Source organism: Pan paniscus, chromosome 11 (assembly GCF_029289425.2).
Source record: "Pan paniscus chromosome 11, NHGRI_mPanPan1-v2.0_pri, whole genome shotgun sequence".
Taxonomy (NCBI): domain Eukaryota; kingdom Metazoa; phylum Chordata; class Mammalia; order Primates; family Hominidae; genus Pan; species Pan paniscus.
In genome coordinates, this window is record NC_073260.2 from 72,552,429 (window position 1) to 72,573,817 (window position 21,389).

At 35.5% G+C, this 21,389-nt stretch overlaps 1 long non-coding RNA gene across 1 annotated transcript in view; it reads left to right on the forward strand.

The window, feature by feature from the left end:
- LOC117981708 (uncharacterized) overlaps window positions 1-21,389 on the forward strand; it is a 45,116-nt gene that overhangs the window by 885 nt on the left and 22,842 nt on the right. The window contains exon 2 of the long non-coding RNA XR_004673327.3: window positions 381-3,176. This is a non-coding gene — a long non-coding RNA (uncharacterized LOC117981708). The remainder of the gene's footprint in view (window positions 1-380; window positions 3,177-21,389) is intronic.

The following is a 21,389-nucleotide window of genomic DNA, read 5'->3' on the forward strand; positions in this document are numbered from 1 at the left end:
CTAAACTCTACATATACCATTTCAAATGTTCTTAGCCACTTTGTGAATTGGGAACTATTGACTATATTTTATATAAGATGAACAATAAAACACAAGAACCAACTAATAGGTAGAAGGTCATATAGGTAATCTGAAACAGAATTAAAAATCAAGCTTCACTGACTCAGAGGTCTGTACTATCCACGTTATCATAAGTAAAATCCTGTTTTAGACATCAAATAAATGCTTTCTACTGTATTTACTGTTAAATTTTTACTATTCCAAAGACCAGTAGACCAGTAGTTTACCATCTAAACTTCAGGAAATTGTTAATAATATATAACTCTGTCATTTCTCTTAGTGATTGTGAAAACACTGTTTATGTTTTGTCTCCCAAACAGATCACAAACTCATCTGAAGCAGATGCCACGTGTTACACTGTTATGTATCTCTCAGAGACTCCAGCACTTTGAAAGTATTAGGCCTTGCTTATCGAGATGAATATTTTTTTCTAGGCATGTCCCAAAGTTCTCAGCATAGCTACAACCCTGATTTTCACAGGATTTTCATTAAAATTAGGTTCTAGAGCATTACTTCCCTAATGTGCAATGCAACTTACATTTAGTTTTCAAATCAAAATTAGTTTTGTTTTTCCACTGTCTTTATCTTTGAAAATATTGAACTTGGGATTTCCAAAACTATAATTAGCAATTATTTTTACATATCTTTTATATACATAACTTTTACAATGGCTGCCATTATCATGTAGGTTCTTAGGAAGTGTTTCTGATCCTTGTAAATAAAAGTGAAAGAAGAAATCTTTACTGCTTGCTGACCCATGTGACTAACCTTGAAATCAGAGAGGCAGATTCATTTAAAACAAACTTGCAAACTGTTAAGCAAAGTACTGAATCTCTGTGACTTGACCAAAAGTAATTCAGACTTGACTATTCCAGGCTCCCTTCTATCTCTGTAGCAACCCATGCATCATAGACTCCAGTTGCAATGGATGGTCAAGGAATCTGCTGTGCCTTTTGAGTCTCTCCATTTTATATTGCCAAATTTATCTTCCTTTAATACTTCACTTCACATAAGACACTAAGATAAACAAGGATGCAACTCACTTATATTTCAAAATAGTACCTAGTGGTTAAAAGTACTTGTTCTGAAAGCAACTCTATTTTTCTAGTTCTAACATGTCTCCAACTAGTTATCTCACCTTGAGCTTGGCACATAATCACTCTGTCTTACTTTTGCATCTGTGACACAAGAAAAATACCACCCACCTCAACATAGATCTTATGAAGATTAAAATAAGATTATGAAAGTAAAATGCTCAGCACAATGTCTAAACGAAAATAAATGCTCAGCAAGTAGGAGCTACTATAATTATTACCCAGATCAAATATTTTCTCCTCTATGAAGCTTTCTTATTCTTCCCCAGCTGGAATTACTTATTTTCTTCCTTGCTTTCTACACCACACTTTAGTCACCACCATGCTGGCACTTGTCTCACCGCATTATAATTATTTATGTGCCTGTGTTCCATAACCAGAATATGGGACTTAAGCTTCTTTATACCTCCAGCATAATTGTTTCATGTGTGCTTTTAGGTAATGGAGTAAAATGGATGAATGAGTGAATGCGACTATAGTACTAAATGCTCTTAGATAAAGATGTAATTATTCTTAAGTGATAAAATTGTTCGAACATGAGTAGTTCAGATAATGAGAGACTGTCATAGAATTACTTGATAAAATCTAGTCAATAAAATGGCTTGGCAATATAACCTTTATGATTTCTTTAAACAATCATTCATTTCTTTCTGAAGATGAGAAGAGGAGATTCCTTCTCCCATCTTTATATTTCAACAATGATTAGAAAACAAATTGATCTCTGGGATCAGTGCCCAATACCATTAAAGTGGTATACATCTTACAATTCTTAATTAATTTGTGGCATACATATACCAGTCTCCACAGCCAGCTTCATCTGCATACAGCAGCATAATCACTTTTTTCCTTATAGTAAAGACATATTATGAGTCATAAAAGTCTTCTCCGGGGGGTGTGGTTATCATCTGGTAATCACACCCTTGGGAGGTTAAAAACACTTATCTTTGGATCATGACTTGCAATGCCCCAGGGGTGTGATTATCTCAGGCAACTCACACTTTCTGTCATGCCTAATTGCTTAATTATTATAGCTGCAAGTTCACACCACCATACAGGAACTCATGTTGTGTCAGCATTTCCACTATAAATTCCTTTTTCAAGAGTCTATAACTCAGCCATAAAAAAAAAAAAAAAAAACCTATGGTCCATTGAAGCACTGCAGTAAGAGTCTTTTTCCAGGAAACATTTCTGTAATAGGTTAATTGTATCTTAAAAATTGGGTCCTGATTCTCATAGTTAGTTCACCAAAGAAATAAATGCTAATTAAATGTCTCTAAATTATATATTTTTCTGTATGGCTGGGTAAATAATGTAAATCCTAAAGACATAAATATTATTTTTTAAATATAACAAGAATGACTCATGCAATTTCCAGTTTTTTGGAAATACACTTACACATATTTATAAAATATTATATAAGTGGAATGAGCTAAAACATAGTTAGAGAACATTGTCATATGCAATCATGTACTACATAATATTTCAGTCAATGGACAGCATGTGGCAGTGGTCACATAAGATTATAACGGAGCTGAAAAATTCCTGTTGTCTAATGACATCATGGCTGTCATAACTGCCATGGCGGTCATGGCCATCTGAATATTGTAGTACAATGTATTCCTCATGTGTTTGTGGTGATGCTGATGTAAACAAGCATCTGCACTGCCAGTTGTATAAAAGTGTAGCACATACAATTATGTACATACAATTATGCACACACAATTATGTACAACACATAATATTTTATAATGACAATAAACAATTTTGTTACCTGTTTATGTATTCACTGTACTATACCTTTCATCATTATTTTAGAGTGTACTCTTTCTACTTATATATAAAAAAAAGTTAATTGTAAAACAGCCTCTAGCAGGTCCTTCAGGACATATTCCAGAAGAAGGCATTGTTATCATAGGAGATGACGGTTCCATGCGTGTTATTGCCCCTGAAGACCTTCCAGTGGGTCAAGATATGGAGGTGAAAGACAGTGATATTGATGATCCTGACCCTGCGTAGGCCAAGGTAATGTGTGTGTTTGTGTCTTAGTTTTTAACAAAAACAGTTTTAAAAGTTTTAAAAAATTAAATTTTAAAATTAGAAAAAAAGCTTATAAAATAAGGATATAAAGAAAAAATATTTTTGTACAGTTATACAATGTGTGTTTTAAGCAGAGTTACTATAAAAGAGTCAAAGAGTTAAAAATTTTGAAAGTTTATAGCATAAAAAATTATAGTAAGCTAAGATTAAATTATTATTGAATAAAGGAAAATTTATAAATTTAGTGTAGCCTAAGTGTACAGTGCTTATAAAGTCTACAGTAGTGCGCAGTAATGGCCTAGACCTTCATGTTCATTCACTACTCACTGATTAACCTAGAGCAACTTCCATTCCTTCAAGCTTCACTTCATTTTCAGTGCCTTATATAGGTGTACCATTTTTATCTTTTATACAGTATTTTTTTACTATCATTTTCTATGTTTAGATATGTTTAGATACACAAATATTTACCATTGTGTTACAATTGCCTGCAGTATTCAAAACAGTAACATGCTGTATAGGTTTATAGCCTAGGAGCAATAGACTATACCATATAGCCTACGTTTGTAGTAGGCTAGACCATCTAGGTTTTGTAAATACACTCTATGATATTGGCACAATGACAAAATTGCTTAATGATGCATTTCTCAGAACATAATCCCATTGTTAAGTGATGCATGACTGTATATGTAAGTTCCAAACCTCAGCCAAGTATTTTCTTAGCTCATATACTGTTAATTATCTAGAGGATTGAGTAAAGAGCACAAAACTAGATAATGGGAAACAAAATGTAGCCCAAACACTGTGTAGTTGTATATGACCAGGTGCCTCAGACTGATGAATGTCTCAAAGCCTAGAAGAGGCAGACTCAGGCAGGTCAATTCACAAGAGCCCCAAGATTATAAACTACTCAACTAATGCACTAATATAAGAGGTATATTTACCCTGGTAGCTGTAATTCATCCATAGTAACACCATCCCAACAACAGCATTTTTGAGATGCTAATAAAATGTTTTGCTGTAAGTATGGAATCAGATCAAATAAAATGAGAATGTTGAGTGGTATTTCATACAGATTGTGCTGAGAGCTAAATCCTCTTGTTTTTTGCACTGGGGGATACCCCTCTTCTGTTACCGAGCAGTCACTAGAATTTCCAGAATTTGACCTTCAATTTTGTTATGCTACAGCCAATGTGACTCAATGTATGCATTTGAAAAATATGACTTGGATTGAAATCTCCCAAGAAATTAAAAGAAAATAAGTTATTACTAATTCCTTAATTCCTCACTCATCCTTTCAGTTTATTTTTTTAAGTTTCTTAGTCATCTTTTTCTTTCAAGAGGTGCTGCAATTTCTTCATTAAATGCCACAGAGTTGATGAACACCTGACCCTCCAACAGAGACCTTCTTTGCCAGACTATTACTTTTTATATCAGTCCTGTCTTAATCTATATTTTTTTCTTCAAAAAAACCCTGTGTAATGTTTTATAGAACTTAGAACAAAACACAAATATCACATTTTCTTATAAACAAAACTAAAATATCTCTGGATAGTAAAAGTATGTGTCCACTTTTCCTCACACAAAATGAAAATGGTTCTCCTCATATGTAATCAGACCATCTCACATTGTTGCATCCGAGATCAATAAATGCAAGTGAATTTCATGATTTTTCTTAAAAAGTTAAAATGTTGAATCCTGTCTTACTTTTCTTAACACATAAGCATATGCTCCAAATGTTTTGTTTTGTATTGTTTTTGTGATAATAAAGCACTAATAATCCATCGGGGAAACAGAAGAAAAAGAAAATCAAAATAGAAACTCAAAACTTTTTTCTTTTTTATTATTTGAAATATAAATTTTGCTGTAATTCCTACTTGGAAAAGTGTCTAATCACTTTACAGGTATATATGTTGGCAGCACCCACTACACAGTTATTAGTGATAAGGTAACAGCAGATGAAAACACAAAATGAAAACATTTTGTGACTGTGGAGATCAAAGGTGGTTTCTTACAAGACGAAAGAATAACAGTTGCTAAATGTTAATCAGTATAGAAGCCAATGTGTATATGTGTTTATGTTAATGTTTTATTTTATGTTGTGTTATAAAACAAAAAGAAAAAAATAGATTCACCGGTATTTGAAGATGATTTGGAAATATACAAATGAAAAAAAAATGAGGTATTGAGAGGAAAAATATGTGGCAAAATATTACACAACTATTCTGAAGCAAAAAAGTTATGACTTTATCTTGTTTAGTATTCTTATTTATGCACAAAAATATATCAAGAGTGTTGATGGTAGTCATTTTTTAGGTTAAGTAAGAAGGAAAAATAGGTTATTTACTACTACTCTGTGAGGCTTTTAATAGGGGGAGAGACTTCCTAATAATATGTGGTTAAACATAAAATATAAAGTAGCCAGGATTTTTTAAATACAAAGAATTTATTTTTTAACGTTTTGCGGGGTCTGGAGGTCTGGCAAAAATAAGTATCTATATATGGATACACACAAAATTTAGCGTGTAATTTCAGAGGGCTCATAGATTCTTTAGCATTCATCCAGAGGCATAAGTTAAAAACCTCAACTACACAGAGAAAGTGTACAATATATAGTTGTTACTGATGACTAATGTAGGCAAAATCTGTCCCCCCTGCTCCCCCACAAAGTGGTTCGGGAAGATAGTACTTACTTGAGTTTTGATAAATGTATACAGCTATTAAACTGCCACCACAAACATGATCTTGGACATCTTCATCACTCCAAAAACTTTCTTCATTCCCCTTTGCAAGCAATTTCCACCCCACCACCAGCCCTAGATAACCCAAGACCTACCTTCTGTTCTTGTTAATTAGATTTGGCTTTGTCTAGAGTTTCATATAAATGAATTCATACAGTTTGTACTCTTCTCTGTCAGCTTCTTTTGCTCAACATAATGTTTTTGAGATTCATCCATGTTGTTGTATATAACAGTAGTTTGCTCTTTTTGTTGATAGTAGTCCAATGTATGGATATACTATTGATGGATAATTGTGTTACTTTCAATTTTGGGCTATAACGAACAAACCTGCTATGAACATTTGTGTGTAAGTTTTTGTGTAAACAGATGTCCTCATTTTCTTGGGTAAAGATCCAGGATTACAATTGTTAGGTCATATGATAAAAGTAGATTTAACTTTAGGAGAAACTGCCAAAATGTTTTCCATAGTGGCTGTGCCATTTTACATTCCCACCAGCAATGTATGATAATTCCAATTACTCCACATCCATGCCAATACTTGCTATTGCCGGTCTGTAAAATTCTAATGGCCAAAATTAAAAACGAAAGGGGACATATACTGCATCTCATTGTAGTTTAACTTTGTATTTCCTTGATGGCTAATGATGTTGAATGTCTTTTTATGTGCTTATTGGCCATTTGAATATTTATTTTTCATGAAGAGTCTGTTCAAATATTTTATTCATTTTAAAATTGGATTGTGTGTCTTATTTTTGAGATTTTAGAGTTCTTTATTCTGGGAAAGGATCCTTGGGAGATATCTATATCTATATCTATCTATATCTATCTGTATCTATCTATATAAAATTTTATTCCAATTTGAGACTTGCCTTTTCATATTGCCAATGATAAATTTTGAAGAGCAGTTTTTCATTTTATTTTATCAATTCATAAATTAGTCTAAATATTACTATTTTTCTTTATTTTACATGCATTTTGTGTGCTTCCAATAAATTTTAGCTAACTCAAGGTCAGACAGATTTCCCCCTTTGAGAGAGATAGACAGAGAGAGAAGAAGAGAGAGAGGTAAGTTAAGGGTTGAAGTTCATTTTTCGTCTTATAGATATCCAAATGTTCCAGATCAATTTGTTGAAAAGACAGTCATTTCCCCATTGAGTTGACTTTACTCCTTTAGCAGAAGTCAATTGACAAAATATTCATGGATCTATACTGGCAGACCCTTGATTGTCTGCCATTAATCTGTTTGCTTAAACTTACATAAATATTACACATTTTAGTATACTCTTATCTTGATAGTAAATTTTAAAGTCTGGTAGTACATTCCTGAACTATGTTCTTTTTCAAAATTATTTGAATTTCTGTATGAACTTTAGAATTAACTGTTTACTTTATAAAAAGTGCTTTTTAGAGTTTCCATTGGAATTTTATTGAATCCATAGATAAATGTGGACTTTTGTTGAATTCATGGAATTGAATGAAATTGTATTGAATCCATAGATAAATATGAATAGAATTGACATCTGACCAACAATAGTCCTCCAATTCATGGAGAGCATATATTTCACCATGTACTCACGTCTTGAATTTTCTACCAGGATTGTTTTATAGCTTGCAGTGTATAGGTCTTTCAAATGTTTTATTAAATCTATTCCTCAGTATTGCTTATTTTTTAAATGCTATTGTAAATAGTATTAAAGGTCCATGTCCATTTTTAATTGTTTGATACTAGTGTATAGAAATAACATTTGATTTTTGTATACTGATTTATTATCCTGTAACTTTGCTTTGCTAAACTCAGGTACTAGGTCTAGTAACTTTTGGTTTATACTTTTTTGTACTTTTTACATATAGAATCAAGTCATCTATGAATAAGTATATTTCATTTGTTTCTGTCTGCTTTTTATTTATTTTTCTTGCTTTAGTGTAGTAGCTAGGAAGTTGCATAAAATATTTAAAGGAAGTAGTGAAAGGGGACATCTTTAATGTTTCCTTGACTTTTCAGGTAGGATATTCGTATTTTACCATTAAGTATGATATTAACTGTAGAACATATTTCATAGATGTCCTTTATTAGCTTGAGACTATTCCCTTTTTTCATAGTCTGTTCAGATTTTTCTGTCAAGAGTGCTGAATTTTTCAAATGCTTTTTCTGCATCTATTGAAAAAATACGTGTCTCTCCTTATTTCATTTACTATGATTAATTATGCTGATTAATTTTGAATATTAAACCAAATTTGTATTCTTAGAATAAACTTCATTTGTTCATGGCATGCTACTCTTTGCATACACTGATAGTATTGATGGATTCAATTTGCTAATATTTTGGTAAGATTCTTTTCTGTGTTCAGGAAGCATAGTCTGTAGCTTATAATTTGGCTTTGTTAATTTTTTGCTGTTTAGGTGTTTTTGGAATTTTTGGAATTTTTGCCTGGTTTTAGTATCAGGGTAATGTTGGTTTCATAAAACAGTTGGTATATGTGCTTCCCTCCTCTAATTTTTAAAAGTATTTTTGTAAGAGAGTTATTATCTTTTTTGAATTTGTAGAATTTATTGTGAAGTCATTTTTCTTTGTGGGAAAGTGTTTCATTAGGAATATATTTAACTGAAGTAGAAATATGCACATTCTACTTCTTCATAAATCAGTTTTTGTAATTTTTGTCTTTCAATGAATTTTCTCATTTCCTCTAAATTGCTGCGTTTACTGGCAATATACAAATATATTATAATGTCCCCGTCTCTTTGTCCCTGCTCCCCCTGTGCCTTTTGCCATGAGTGAAAGCTTCTTGAGGCCTCACCGGAAGCCATTTATTTATATAAATTCTTACTATTTTACTATATGTAACAGGGCTCAGCAAACTTTTTCTATTAAAAGCCAATTAGTATATACCTTAGGCATTGGAGGACATATGGTCTCTTACAGCTTCTTAAATCTGCTACTGTAGCATGGAAGAAGTCTTAATGAAACTGTATCTATGAAGTGGTAGATAGGACAAGATTTTGCCCATGGGCCATAGTTTGTGATTCCTTCATCTGTAGGATCTGTCATGTGGTATATGCTTTATTCACTAATGTTGGTAATTTCTGTCTTCTCTCCCTCTTTTTTTTTTGATTACTCTAGTTAGAGGTTTATCGATTTTATTGAATTAAAGAAGCAAGCTCTAAATTTTATTGTTTAATTTTCATTAATTTTGTTATGTATTTGTAAATATCCATTTTATTGCATTAATTTCTGCTGTTTCTTGTTTTCTACATTCTAATTATTTTTAGTTGAATTTTCTCTTCTTTATCTAGTTTCTCAAGGTTGGTACTTAGACAAATTATCTTAAATATTTAATCTTTTCTAATACAACCATTTAAAACTGTAAATTTCATTCTAAGTACTGCCTTATGCAGTACTTACGCAGATTTGATGAGTTCATATTTCCCTGAATTTTCTTGATGTTTGTGGACATATGTTGATGGTTGGACAATAAAAAATTATATATTTATTCCAATCTTTGTAACAGTCTTTATTCAGAGGGCCTTCCAGGAATTCAAAGGAGACTGACTGTTGGGCGCCTGTAGTAACTGCAGCCATTCCAGCACAAGAGGACATCCTAAGGCCGAGTTCATCGTGACTCTGGCAGACTCTGAAGTTCCTGACCTGAATGGGCCTGGGGGAGATGAGGGAGGGTTTTCTGGATTCCAAGGCAAAGTCTCTCATTCACTTTCCTCCCCTTTCCCCGAGGGAAAGAAGTCTGTTATTACAGTGTGCTGCCTAGAGTTTGAGGAGGGGTGATGCAGTCAATGCAAGACTGTTTTTTCTGTCCTCTTTGATGTGTCTTTTACCATTATGCTAAAACAAGGTCCTGTTTATTTAGTTCTTGTGAAGGTATTTTCTTCAGTGGTTGTTTCAAATTGATGTTTCTGTGGGGAGATGATCATTAGAGGTTTTTATTCTGCCATCTTCCAGTGGGAGAAGATCATTTGTTTAACAATTTGAGGAAATGCCAAACTGTTTTCCATAGCAGCTGCATCATTTTGCATAATTTCCAACAACATAGGATGTTTCTCATTGTTCCACATTCTTGCCGAAACTTATTTCTTTTATTGTTTTTTAATTATAGCCATCCTAGTGGATATAAAGTGGTATCTTATGATTTATGTTTGCATTTTCCTGATAAAGATGCTGAGCATCTTTGTATTAGCTATGACCATTTGCATCTCCCTTGGAGATATGTCTATTGAAGTCTTTGACTATTTTTTAAGTGGGAAGTTTGTCTTTTAGTTGCCGAGTTGTAAGAATTCTTCATACATTCTAGATACTAAACTCTTATCAAATATATGGCTTGCAAATATTTTCTCCCATTCTGTAGTTTGTCTTTTTCACTTTCTTGATAGTGTTCTTTTCTGCACAAAAGTTTTAAATTTTGATGAAGTTCAATTTAACTATTTATTTTGTTGCATGTATTTTTTATGACATTTCAAATAATCCACTGCCAATGCCAAGGCCATAAAATTTTATCTCTATATTTTCTTCTAAATTTTATAGTTTTAACTCTTTGATTTAGGCCTTTGATCCATTTTGAGTTCATTTCTGTATATGGTATGAGGTACGGATCCAACTTCATTCTTTTGTATGTGGATATTTCAGTTGTGACAGTACCAGTTTTATGGAGAAATGATTTTTCTCCATTAAATGATTTTGGCACCTGATATGGTTTGGATATTTGTCCCCTTCAAATCTTTTTTTTTTTTTTTTGAGACAGAGTCTCACACTGTCGCCCAGGCTGGAGTGCAGTAGCACAATCTCGGCTCACTGCCACCTGTGCCTCCCAGATTCAAACAATTCTCCTGCCTCAGCCTCCTGAGTAGCTGGGATTACAGGCACCCACCACCACACGTGGCTAATTTTTTTGTATTTTTAGTAGAGACAGGGTTTCACTATGTTGGCCAGGCTGCTCTCAAACTCCTGACCTTGTGATCTGCCCGCCTCTGCCTCCCAAAGTGCTGGGATTACAGACCTAAGCCACTGTGTCTGGCCTTCAAATCTTATATTGAAACTTGATCCCCACTGTTGGAGGTATAGCCTGGTGGGAGGTTGGGTGTTGGGAGTGGATCCCTCATGAATGGCTTAGTGTCCTTCCCATGGTAATGAGTGACTTCTCTCTCCATAGTTCACATGAGAGTTTATTTTTTAAAAGATCCTGATACCTCCTCCTCTCTCTTTCTTGTTCCCGTCTCTCTGCAGAGCATGCCTGCTCCCCCTGTGCCTTCTGCCATGAGTAAAATCTTCTTGAGACCTCACCGGAAGCCAAGCAGATGTTTGTGCCATGGTTGGACAGCCTGCAGAACCATGAGCAAATAAGACTCCTTTCTTCATGTTACTATATTAGTCTATTTGCACATTGCTGTAAAGATACTACCTGAGATTGGGTAATTTATAAAGGAAAGAGGTTTAATTGACTCACAGTTCTACATGGCTCGGGAGGTCTCAGGAAACTTACAATCATGGCAGAAGGTGAAGGAAAACAAGGCACATTTTCTCATGGCGGCAGGAGATAGATAGAGAACCGAGAGGAAACTGCCACTTTAAAACCATCAGATCCTATGAGAACTCCTTCACTATCATGAGAACAGCATTAGGGAAACCATCCCCATGATCTGATTACCTCCCACCAGGTCCCTACCTCGATAGGTGGGGATTACAATTCCAGATGAGATTTGGGTGAAGACACAGAGCCAAACCATATCATTCTGTCTCTGGCCTCTCCCAGAGCTCATGTCCTTTTCACATTTCAAAACCAATCATGCCTTCTCAACAGTCCCCCAGTCTTAATGCATTTCAGCATTAACTCAAAAGTCCAAGTCCAAAGACTCATCTAAGACAAGGGAAGTCCCTTCTGCCTATGAGCCTGTAAAATCAAAAGCAAGTTAGTTACTTCCTAGATACAATGGGATTACAGGCATTGAGTAAATGTTCCAATTCCACATTGGAGAAATTGGCCAAAACAAAGGGGCCACAGGCCTAACGCAAGTCTGAAACCTGGCCAGGCAGTGATTGAATCTTAAAGCTTCAAAATCTCCACTCCATGTCTCACATCCAGGGCACGTTCATGCAAGGAATGGGTTCCCACAGCCTTGGGCAGCTCCATTTTGGTGGCTCTGTGGGGTACAGCCCCTATGGCTTCTTTCACAGGCTGGCATTAAGTGCCTGTGGCTTTTCTAGTCACATGGTGCAAGCTATTGGTAGACCTATCTTTGTGGGGTCTGGAGGATGGTGGCCCTCATCTCACAGCTCCATTAGGCAGTGCCCCAGTGGGGACTGTGTGTGGAGGCTCCAACCCCACATTTCCGTTCTGCACTGCCCTGGCAGATGTTCTCCATGAGGGCTCCCACCCATACATCCTGTGAAATCTAGGCAGAGGTTCTCAAAGTTCAACTCTTGTCTTCTGCACACATCCAGGCCCAACACCATGTGGAAGCTGCCAAGACTTGGGGATTTCACCCTCTGAAGCAATGGCCCCTAGGTGCACCTTGGCCCTTTGAGCCACTGCTGGAGCTGGAACACCTGAAATGCAGGGAACCAAGTCCTAAGGCTGCACAGAGCAGCCAGGCCCTGGGCCCAGCCCACAGAATCATTTTTCCCTTCCGGGCCCCCGAGCCTGTGATGGGAGGGGCTGCCATCAAGATCTCTGACATGCCCTGAAGACATTTTCCCATTGTCCTTGCCATTAAAATTAGGCTACTTATTACTTCTGCAGATTTCTGCAGCCAGCTTGAATTCCTCCCCAGAAAATGGGTTTCTCTTTTCTACTGCATGGTCAGGCTGCAAAATTTCTAAGCCTTCATGCCCTGCTTCTCTTTTAAACATAAATTCCAATTTCAAAACATTTCTTTGTGAACACATATAACTGAATGCTTTCAGAATAAGCCAGGTGACATCTTGAATTTTTTGCTGCTTAAGAAATTTCCTCCGCCATTTCTCAAGTTCATCTCTCTCGAGTTCAAAGTTCCACAGATCTCTAGGGCAGGGGCAAAATGCCACAAGTCTCTTTGCTAAAGCACAGTTAAGAGTGACCTTTACTCCAGTTCCCAATAAGTTCCTCATCTCCATCTGAGACCACCTCAGCCTGTACTTCATTGTCCACATCACTATTAGCATTTTGGTCAAAACCATTCAACAAGTCTCTAGGAATTTCCAAACTTTCCCACATCTTCCTGTCTTCTTCTGAGCCCTCAAAACTGTTACAACCACTGCCTGTTACCCAGTTCCAAAGTTGCTTTCACATTTTCAGGTTATTTTATAGCTGTACCCCACTCTGCTGGTACTAATTCTCTGTATTAGTCCATTTTCACACTGCTATAAAGATACTACTTGAGACTGGGTAATTTATAAAGGAAAAAAGTTTAATTGACTCATAGTTCCACATGGCTGAGGAGGCCTCAGGAAACTTACAATCATGGTGGAAGGCAAAGGGGAAGCAAGGCATATCTTATGGTAGGAGAAGAAACAGAGAAGATGGGGAAAATTGTCACTTTTAAACAATGAGCTCTCTGAAGAACTCCTTCACTATCCGAAGAGCCAGGGGGAATCCTTCCCCATGATCCAATTGCCTCCCACCCAGACCCTCCCTCAACACATGGGGATTATAGTTATCCAGTCTCAGGTATTTCTTTGTAGCAAGACCAAATAGACTAACCCAGTGTCCTTAATGATAATCAATTGGTCATAGATATCTAGATTCATTTCTGTAGTTTCGATTATATTCCATTCCTTTATGTAACTATACTTATTCTAGTACTATACTATTTTGATATCACACTGTAGCTTGGTAAAACCTTGAAATAGGAAAGTGAGTACTCTAAACTTTTCTTCAAGTTTGCTTTGACTATATGTGGCCCTTTAAAATTCCGTGTGAAATCAAGGATGGGCTTTTCTATTTCTATAAAAAAAAGATTGTTTCAATTTTGATAAATATTATGTTGAATTGCTTTGAGTAATAGTCTATTAAACTATTTTTTTAACCTTTGTGGGTACACAGTGGTGTATACATTCATGGAGTACCTGAAATATTTTGGTATAGATATGTATATCATGGAAAATTGGGTATACATTTCCTCAGGCATTTATCCTTTGTGTTACAAACAATTCAGTTCTATATTTTTAGTTATCTTTAAATATGCTATTAAATTATTATTGACTATAGTCACCCTATTAGGCTATCAAATACTGGTTCTTATTCATTCTTTCCATGTTTTGTTTTTGTCTTTTTCCCATTAGCCACCCCTACTGCCATCCCATGTTTCCACTAACCTTCCCAGCCTCTGGTAACCGTCTTTCTACTCTCTATCTCTCTATCTTCATGAGTTCAATTGTTTTGATTTTTGGACCCCATGAATAAGTGAGAATATGTGAAGTTCGTCTTTTTGTGCCTGGCTTATTTCACTTAACATAAGGACTTCCAGTTCCATCCAGGTTGTTGCAAATGACAGAATCTCATTTTTTTTTCTTTATGGCTGAAGAATACAACACTGTTTATATGTACCACATTTTCTTTATCCATTCATCTGCTGATGGACACTTAGGTTCCTTCTAAACCTTGGCTATTGGGAATGGTGCTGCAGCAAACATGGCAATGCCAATGTCTCTTTGATATACTGACTTTCTTTCTTTTGGGTATATACCCAGCAGTGGGATTGCTGGATCCTGTGATAGCTCTAATTTTAGCTTTTTGAGGAACCTCCAAACTTTTCTCTATAGTGGTCCTACTAATTTACATTCCCAACAGTGTACAAAGGCTCCCTTTTCTCCACATCCTCATCAGCATTTGTTATTTTTATCTTTTTTATATTAAACATTTTAACTGGGGTGAGGTGATATCTCATTGTAGTTTTGATTTGCATTTCTCTGATGATCAGTGATGTTGAGCACCTTTTCATATTCCTGTTTGCCATTTGTATGTCTTGTTTTGAGAAATGTCTATTCAAATCTTCTCCCTATTTTTAAATTGAATTATTAGATTTTTTTCCTCTAGAGTTGTTTGAGCTCCTTATATATTATAGTTATTAATCCATTGTCAGATGGGTAGTTTGCAAATATTTTTTTCTTATTCTATGGGTTGTCTCTTCACTTTGCTGATTGTTTTATTTGCTGTGCAGATGTTTTTTACTTGATGTTATCCCACTTGTCCATGTTTGCTTTGCTTGCCTGTGCTTACTGTGTATTACTCAAGAAATATTTCCCCAGATCAATGTCCTGGAGACTTTCCCTAATGTTTTCTTGTAGTTGTTTCATAGTTTGAGGTCTTAGATTTAAGTCTTTAATCCACTTTGATTTGATTTTTGCATGTGACAAGAGATAGTGGTATTTCTGCATATGGATATTCAGTTTTCTCATCACCATTTATTGAAGAGACTGTCTTTTCTCCAATGTGTGTTCTTGGCACCTTTGTCAAAAATGACTTCACTGTAGATGTGTGGAGTTAATTCTCGGTTCTCTATTATGTTTCACTGGCTTATGTATCTGTTTTTATACCCGTACCATGCTCTTTTGGTTGCTATAGCTCTGTAGTATAATTTGAAGTCAGGTAATGTGATTCCTCCAGTTTTGTTCTGTTTGCTTAAGATAGCTATGGCTATTCTGGGTCTTTTGTGGTTCTATGTAAATTTTACAATTATTTTTTTTTTTCTGTGAAAAATATCATTGGTGTTTTGATAGAGATTGCATTGAATGTGCTCTGGGTAGTATGGGCATTTCAACAATATTGATTCTTCCAATCCATGAGTGTGGGATATCTTTCCCTCTTTTATTCCTCTTCCATTTCTTTCATCAGCATTTTATAGTTTTTATTGTAAAGATCTTTCACTTTTTTGGTTTATTTTTGTGTTTTAAATTTCATTTGTGGCTATGATAAATTTTTATGAAAGTTTTTACATTTCATTTTCAGATTGTTCACTTTTGGCATATAGAAATGCTACTAATTTTTGTATATTGATTTTGCATCCTGCAACTTTATTGAATTTTTTTTAGTCCTAATAGCTTTTTTGGTGGATTCTTTAGGTTTTTGTAAATATAAGATCCTATCATTTACAAACAAGGATAAATTTGACTTCTTCCTTTCCAGTTTGGATATCCTTTCTTTCTTTCTCTTGTCTGATTGCTCTAGCTAGGACTTCCAGTACTATGTTGAATAACAGTGCTGAAAGTGGGCTTCCTTGTCGTGTTCGAGATCTTAGAGAATGGTATTTTGTTTTTTTCCCATTCAGTATGATACTAGCTGTGGGCCTTTTATATATGGCTGTTATATGTTGAGGTATGTTTGTTCTGTACCCCATTTTTTTGAGGGTTTTAATCATGAAAGGATGTTGAATTTTAACAAATGTTTTTTCAGCATCAACTGAAATGATTATATGGTTTTTGTCCTTCATTCTGTTGATATGATGTAGCAAATTGATTGATTTATATATGGTGAACCATCCTTCCATCCCCTGGATAAATTCCACTTGATCATGAGGAATGATCTTTTCAATGTATTGATTCAGTTTGCTAGTATTTTGTTGAAGATTTTTGCATCAATGTTCATTAGAGATATTGGCCTATAGTTTTATTTTTATGATTTGTCTTTGGTTTTGGTTTCAGGGTAATACTGGCATCATAAAACCAGTTTGAGATTATTTCCTCCTCATCTTTTTTAGAACAGTTTGAGTAGGATTGGTGTTAGTTCTTTAAATATTTGATAGGATTCAGCAGTGAAGGCATTGAATCCTGAGCTTTTCTTTACTAGGAGACTTTTTATTAAAGCTTTGATCTCGTTGCTTGTTATTGGCCTGTTTAAGTTTTGGATTTCTTCATGGTTCAATATTGGTAGGTAGCATGTGTCTAGCAATTTATCTATTTCTTCTAGATTTTCCAATTTATTGGCATATAGTTGCTCATCATAGCCACTAATGATCCTTTACATTTCTGCAGTGTCAGTTGTAATATCTTCTGTTTCGTCTTTGATTTTATTTGAGTCTTCTCTCTTTTTTCCTTCATTATTCTGGCTGAAGGTTTGTCAGTTTGATCTTTTCAAAAAATCAGCTTTTTGTTTCATTGACCTTTTTATTGTTCTCTTCATTTCAAAGTCATTTATTTATGCTCTCATATTTATTATTATTTTTTCTACTAACTTTGGGTTTGGTTTTTCTCTTACTTTTCTGGTTCTTTAGGATGCATCATTAGGTTATTATTTGAAGTTTTTCTTCGTTTTTGATGTGGGCACTTCTAGCTATAAGTTTCTCTCTTGGTATAGCTTTCATTATACCCCATAGGTTTTGGTATGTTGTATTTTCATTGTCATTTATTAATGACATTTATTAATGAATAAATGTTTCAATTTATCTGATTTTTTCATTGACCCAGTAGTCATCCAGAAGCATATTGTTTAACTTCCATGTGTTTTATACTTTCCCAAATTTCTCATATTATTGATTTCTAGTTTTATTCCATTATGGTAAGTGAAGATGCTTGATGTTATTTCAATATTTTTGAATATTTTAACACTTGTTTTGTGACTTAACATATAGTCTATCTTTGAGAAAGATCCATGTGCCAAGGAGAAGAATGTATATTCTGCAGCTGTTGGATGAAATATTCTGTAAATATCTATTAGGCCCATTTGTTCCATACTACAGATTAGGCCCAGTGTTTCCTTGTTGATTTTCTGTCCGGGAGATCTGTCCAATGCTGAAAGTGGGGTAATGAAGTCTCTAGCTGTTATTGCTATTATTGCATTGAGGTCTATCTCTCTCTTTAGCTCTAATAATGTTTGCTTTATATATCTGGGTGCTCCAGCATTGGGTGTATATACATATATAATTGTTATAGCCTCTTGCTGAATTGATAACCTTTATTATTATATAACGAACTTCTTTGTCTCTTCTAACAGTTTTTGTCTTGAAATCTATTTTTTCTGATATAAATACAGCTACTCCTACTCTTTTTTGGTTTCCATTGGTATGGCATATCTTTTCTCATCTCTTTATTTTCTGTCTATGTGTATCTTTATAGATGAAGTATATTTCCTGTAGGCTACAGACCATTGGGTCTTGTTTTTTCCATCCATTCAGCCACTCTGTGTCTTCTGATCAGAGAGTTTAGTCGATTTACATTAAATGTTATTATTGATAAGCAGGGATTTACTCCTGTAATTTTGATAGTTGTTTCCTGGTTGTTTTGTGGTCTTCTCATCCCTCTTTTTTCCCTTCCTGTATTTCTTTTAGTGAAGGTGATTTTCTCTGATAGTATGCTTTAACTTCTTGCTTCTCATTTTTTGTGTATCCTTTGTTTTTTGATTTGAGGTTAGCATGATGTTTTCAAATAATATCTTTTACCCCATTATTTTAAACAGATGACAACTTAACACTGATTTCATAGACAAACACAACAAACATGCAAAAATACAACTAACAATAACTCTACAGTTTAACTTTGTCCGCCTGCTTGTTTAACCATTTTAAATTTCTCATCATGTCTAATTGTACTGTCAATACCCTGAAAAGTGGTGGTCGTTATTATTTTTGATAGGTTCATAGTTTAGTCTTTCTACATATCCTAAGAGTAGTTTACAGACCACAATTACAATGTTATACTATTCTGTGTTTTCTGTGTGCTTACTATTACCAGTGAGGTTTGTACCTTCAGATGATTTTTTATTGATCATTGACATCCTTTTCTTCCAGACTGAAGAACTCTCTTTATCATTTCTTGTAGGACAAGCCTTGTGTTGATGAAATTCTTCAAGTTTTTGTTTGTCTGGGCAGGTCTTTATTTTTCTTTCATGCTTGAAGTATATTTTTGCCAGATATACTATTGTAAGGAGAAAGATATTTTTTCCCTTTAGCACTTTGTATAGGTCATGCCACTCTCTCCTGGCCTGTAAGGTTTTCACTGAAAAGTCTGCTGCCAGACATATTGGTGCTTCATTGTATATTATTTGTTTATTTTCTCTTGCTGTTTTTAGGATCCTTTCTTTATCCTTGACCTTTGGGAGTTTGATTATTAAATGCTTTGAGGTAGTTTTCTTCTGGTTAAATTTACTTGGTGTCCTATAACCTTCCTGTACTTGAATGTTAATATCTTTCTTTAGGTTTGAGAAGTTCTCTGATGTTATTTTTTTCTTTATTAAACTTTCCACCTCTGTCTCCTTCTGTACCTCCTCTTTAAGGTCAATATCTCTTAGATTTGACCTTTTGAGGCTATATGCTAGATCTTGTAAGCATGCTTTACTATTTTTATTCTTTTTTTCCTGTCTCCTCTGTTTACTTTCAAGCTCACTAATTCTTCAAACTCACTAATTCTTCAAGCTCACTAATTCTTTCTTCTGCTTGATCAATTCTGCTATTAAGAGAGTGATGCATTCTTCAGCATGTCAATTGCATTTTTTTTTCTTGGTCCTGTTGTTTTATTTATTTATTTATTTATTTATTTATTTTTATTTATTTATTTATTTTTATTATACTTTAAGTTTTAGGGTACATTGTGCAGGTTAGTTACATATGTATACATGTGCCATGCTGGTGCGCTGCACCCACTAACTCGTCATCTAGCATTAGGTATATCTCCCAATGCTATCCCTCCCCCCTCTGCCCACCCCACCACAGTCCCCAGAGTGTGATATTCCCCTTCCTGTGTCCATGTGATCTCATTGTTCAATTCCCACCTATGAGTGAGAACATGCCGTGTTTGGTTTTTTGTTCTTGTGATAGTTTACTGAGAATGATGATTTCCAATTTCATCCATGTCCCTACAAAGGACACGAACTCATCATTTTTTATGGCTGCATAGTATTCCACGGTGTATATGTGCCACATTTTCTTAATCCAGTCTATCATTGTTGGACATTTGGGTTGGTTCCACGTCTTTGCTATTGTGAATAATGCTGCAATAAACATACGTGTGCATGTGTCAATTGCATTTTTCAACTCCCGAATTTCTGCTTGATTCTTTTTAATTATTTTCATCTCTGTTAAATTTACCTGATAGAGTTCTAAATTCCTTCTCTGTATTATCTTAAATATCTTTGAATTTCACCAGCACAGCTATTTTGAATTCTCTATCTGACAGATTATATATCTCTGTTTCTCCAGAATTGGTCACTGGTGACTTATTTAATTCATTTGGTGAGGTCATGTTTTCCTGGATGGTGTTGATACTTATAGATATTCATCAATGTCTTGGCATGGAAGAGTGGGGTATTTATTGTGGTCTTTACAGTTTGAACTTGTTTGTGCCTATCCTTCCTGGAAAGGCTTTCCAGGTATTCAAAGGGACTTGGGCCCTAAGCTCAATGAGGCTGTGGTTTTTGCAGACTCATAGAGGGACTACTTTAGTGGTCTTGGATAAGTTTAAGAAGAATTCTCTGGATTACCAGAGAGATACTCTTGGTCTTTTCTCTTACTTTTTCCTGAACATAAGGGCCTCTCTCTTTCTGTGCTGAGCCATCTGGAACTGGGGATGTGGTGATGTAAGCATCCTGGGGCCACCATCACTGGGACTGCACTGGGTCAGACCTGAAGCCAGCATATCACTGGGTGTTGCCCCATGCCATTCCCTTCAGGGTAACGAGTTTTCCCAGGTCCCAGTCATGTCCAGAAATTCTGTTTGGAAGTGAGGTATTGTGATCAAAATCCTTGGTAATTTACCTGATATTCTCTTATACTGAGGCTAAGCTGGTACTCAAACTACAATACAAAGTTCTTCCCACTCTTCCCCCCAATTTCTACAGGTAGAGGAGACTTTCTATGTGGCCACCACCACCATCAGTCCCCAGAGGGGTTCTGTCAGGCCACTGCCAATGTTCACTTAAAACCTAAGGGCTCCACTGGTGAATGCTGCCAGGCCTGGGACTCAACCTTCAGAACAGTGGGCTCCCTTCTGTCCCAGGGTAGGTCCAGGAATGCTGCCCAAGAGTCTAGTCTTGGACTTGGGGATCCCAAGAGCCTGCTTATTGCTCTACCCCACTGTTGCCAAGTTGATACTTAAGGTGCAAGACAAAATCCCCTTTACTTTTCCCTCTGCTTTTCTCAAACAGAAGAAGTATTTCATCATAGCCACCACAGCTGTGAAGGTGCTGGGTCACACTTGAAGCCAGCATTTCTCAGAGCCCAAGGCATGTGGCATACTCTCTGGGGACCACTGCTGGGCATTCATGGCCCAAGGACTCACAGGTGATGAATCTTGCCAGGACTGGTTTCTTCGCTTTAAGGCAGTGGGTTCCCTTTTGGCCCAAGATGTATCTAGAAATGTTTTCCAGAAGCTAGGACCTGGAAAGGGGCCCTCCCAGCTCTGCCTGCTGCCCTATCCTACTGGGACTGAGCTGGTATCCAAGATGCAAGAAAAAGTCTTACTCTTCGCTATTCCCTCCCAATTTTTGGTTCTTGTGATGGTGCTTTCCTGTGTAAGGATAATTGTTAATATTTGGTGTTCAATTGAGG